Genomic DNA, 3,780 nt, shown 5'->3' with positions numbered 1-3,780 from the left:
TACCTTTTTTGATCTCCTTTTCTAATGTCATGCCGACCTTGTTAGTCTGCCTGGTAAATAGTGAGGCAAAGTAACTATTCAATATCATGATTTTTCTCTTGTTATTTATGTGTCTGTAGGATACTTTACTATTTCTTTTTATGTTCCTTGATAATTTAGTTTCATAGTTCCTTTTTATTTTCCTATTTTTTTTTGCCCTCTTTCCTAACCTCTTCATATTCCCATTTGTCATCCTATCCTTTAGTTTCTGTGTACTTAGAGCAAAGAAGGTTTGCTCTTTCTGCCCTTTCCTGTACTCTTGCAAATTTATAAGTATGTATACACTTCCCTTTTGAAAGTTACTATTGAATCTGCATCCACCACCCTTTCAGGAAATGCATTCCGGATCATAACAACCCACTGAGTAAAATAATTTTCCTCATATCCCCTCTGACATTTTTACCAATTATCTTAAATCTGTGATCTCTGGTTACAGACCCTCCTGCTAGTGGGAACAGTTTCTCCCTATCTACTCTATCAAAATCCCCTCATAATTTTGAACACCTCTTTTAAATTTTCCCTTAATCTTCTTTGCTCTAAGGAGAACAATCCCAGCTTCTCTAGTCTCTCTGCATAACTGAATTCCCTCATCCCTGGTACTGTTCTGGTCAACCTCCTCTGCACCCTCTCCAAGGCCTCGACAAGTTTTCTAAAGTGTGGCGTCCAGAATTAGAAACAATACTCCAGCTGAGGCACTGCCACCGCCACCACCAAACAACAAACAACTTGCATTTAGATAGCACCTTTAGTATAATAAAATGTCCCAAGGCGCTCCACAGGAGCGTTATCAAACAGAATTTGACACTGAGCCATATAAGGAGATAGTAGGACAAGTGGCCAAAAGCTCGGTCAAAGAGATAGGTTTTATGGAGCGTCTTAAAGGAAGAGAGAGAGGTGGGGAGGCAGAGGGGTTTAGGGAGGGAATTCCAGAACTTAGGCAGATGAAAGCACGGCCACCAATGGTGGAGCGATTTAAATCGGGGATGCGCAAAAGGCGAGAATTGGATGATGGCAGAGATCTCGGAGGGTTGTAGAGCTGGAGGAGGTTACAGTGGTAGGGAGGGGCGAGGCCATGGAGGGATTTGAAAACAAGGATGAAAATTTTAAAATTGAGGCGTTGCTGGACCAGGAGCCAATGTAGGTCAGCTAGCACAGGGGTGATGCGTGAAAGGTGCTTGGTGCAAATTAGGATGAGCTCAAGTTTATGGAGGGTGTAAGGTGAGAGGCTGGCCAGCAGAGCATTGGAATAATCAAGTCTAGCGGTAACAAAGACATGGATGACGGTTTCAATAGCAGATGAACTAAGGCAGGGGCAGAGACGGGCAATGTTACGGAGGTGGAAGTAGGCGGTCTTGATGATGGAACGGATATGGGTTCAGAAGCTCATCTCAGGGTCAAGTAGGATGCCAAATTTGCAAATATTTTGGTTCAGCCTCAGGTCGTGGCCAGGGAGAGGGATGGAGTCGGTGGTTAGGGAACTGAGTTTATGGCGGAGACTGAAGACAATGGCTTTGGTTTTCCCAATAGTTTGTTGGAGGAAATTTCAGCTCATCCAGTACTGGATGTTGGACAAGCTGCATGACAAATCAGAGGCAGTGGATGGGTCGAGAAAAGTGGTGGTGAGATAGAGCTGGGTGTTATCAGCGTACATGTGGAATCTGATGTGTTTTCAGATGATGTTGCCAAGGAGCAGAATGTAGATGAGAAATAGGAGGGGGCCAAGGACCTTAGGGGACTCCAGATATAATGGTGCAGGAACAGGAGGAGAAGCCATTGCAGGCAATTCTCTGGCTATGATTGGATAGATAAGAATGGAACCAGGCGAGAGCAGTCTCATCCAGCTGGAGGAGGATGGCGTGGTCAATCATGTCAAAGGCTGCAGACAAGTCTGGAAGGATGAGGAGGGATAGTTTACCATGGTCACATAGGATGTCATTTGTGACTTTGATTAGGGCTGTTTCAGTCATTTATAAAGGTTTACCATTGCTTCCTTGCTTTTATACTAGATTAAACATTAATGTTCACTAGGTTAATTCCTGGGATGAGAGGGTTGTCCTATGAGGAGATGTTGAGTAGAATGGGCCTATACTCCCTGGAGTTTAGAAGAATGAGAGGTGATCTCATTGAAACATATAAGATTCTGAGGGGACTTGACAGGGTAGAGGCTGAGAGGTTGTTTCCCCTGGCTGGAGAGTCCAGATATAGAGGGCATAGTCTCAGGATAAGGGGCCGGCCATTTAAGACTGAGATGAGGAGGAATTTCTTCACTTGGAGGGTTGTGAACCTGTGGAATTCTCTACCCCAATGGGCTGTGGATGCTGAGTTGTTGAGTATATTCAAGGCTGAGATAGATAGATTTTTGGACTCTAGGGGAATCAAGGGATATGAAGATCCGGCAGGAAAGTGGAGTTGGAGGTTGACGATCATCCATGATCTGATTGAATGGCGGAGCAGGCTCGAGGAGCCATGTGGCCTACTCCTACTCCTATTTCTTATGTTCTTATGTTCTTATACTCTTTGCCTCGATTCATAAAGCCAAGGATCACGTACGCTTTTTTAACAGCTTTATCAACTTATCCTGCAAAGATTTGTTTATGTGAACCCCCGGTCTCTCTGATCCTGCACCCCCTTTAAAATTGTAGCATTTCATTTATACTGCCTCTCCCCATTTTACCTTCCAAATTGCATCATTTCACACTTCTCTGCATTAAATTTCATCTGTTCCTTTTGCACATTTCACCAGTATGTCTATGTCTTCCTGAAGTCTGCTACTATCCCCCTCACTGTTTTACTACATTTTCAAGCTTTGTGTCCTCTGCAAACTTTAAAATTATGCCCCCTATGCCCAAATCCAGGTCATTAATATATATCAAATAGAGCAGTGATCCAAATACCGACCCCTGGGAGACACCACTGTACACTTTCCTCCAGTCTGAAAAACAACAGTTCACTGCTACACTCTGCTTTCTGTGTCTTAGCCAATTTCATATCCACACTGCCACTGCCCCGATAATCCCATGGACTTCAATTTTGCTAACAAGTCTATTGTGTGGCACTTTATCAAACGCCTTTTGAAAGTCTATATACACAACAACAACTGGTAAGCCCGAAGATAGGGAAAACTTTAAAAACCAGCAAAGGATGACTAAAAGAATAATAAAGAGGGAGAAAATAAATTATGAGAGTAAACTAGCAAGAAATATAAAAACTGACAGTAAAAGCTTCTACAAGTATATAAAAAGGAAGAGGGTAGCTAAAGTAAACATTGGTCCCTTAGAGGACGAGACTGGGGAAATAATAATGGAAAACAAGGAAATGGCAGAGGAATTGAACAGATATTTTGTATCTGTCTTCACAGTAGAAGACACTAATAACATACCAATAACAGTAGAAAATCAAGGGGCAATGGGGAGGGAGGAACTAAAAACAATCACTATCACCAGAGAAAATGTACGAGGTAAACTAATGGGCCGAAAGGCTGACAAGTCCCCTGGACCTGATGACTTGCATCCGAGGGTCTTAAAGGAAGTGGCTACAGAGATAGTGGATGCATTGATTGTAATCTTCCAGAATTCACTAGATTCTGGTAAGGTCCCAGTGGATTGGAAAACCGCAAACGTAACACCCCAATTCAAGAAGGGAGTGAGACAGAAAGCAGGTAACTATAGACCAGTTAGCCTAACATCTGTCATTGGGAAAATGCTAGAATCCATTATTAAGGAACTAGTAGCAGGACGTTTG

Source organism: Heptranchias perlo, chromosome 21 (assembly GCF_035084215.1).
Source record: "Heptranchias perlo isolate sHepPer1 chromosome 21, sHepPer1.hap1, whole genome shotgun sequence".
Taxonomy (NCBI): Eukaryota; Metazoa; Chordata; class Chondrichthyes; order Hexanchiformes; family Hexanchidae; genus Heptranchias; species Heptranchias perlo.
The sequence above is the reverse complement of the archived record's forward strand: the minus strand, read 5'-3'. Positions refer to the sequence as shown.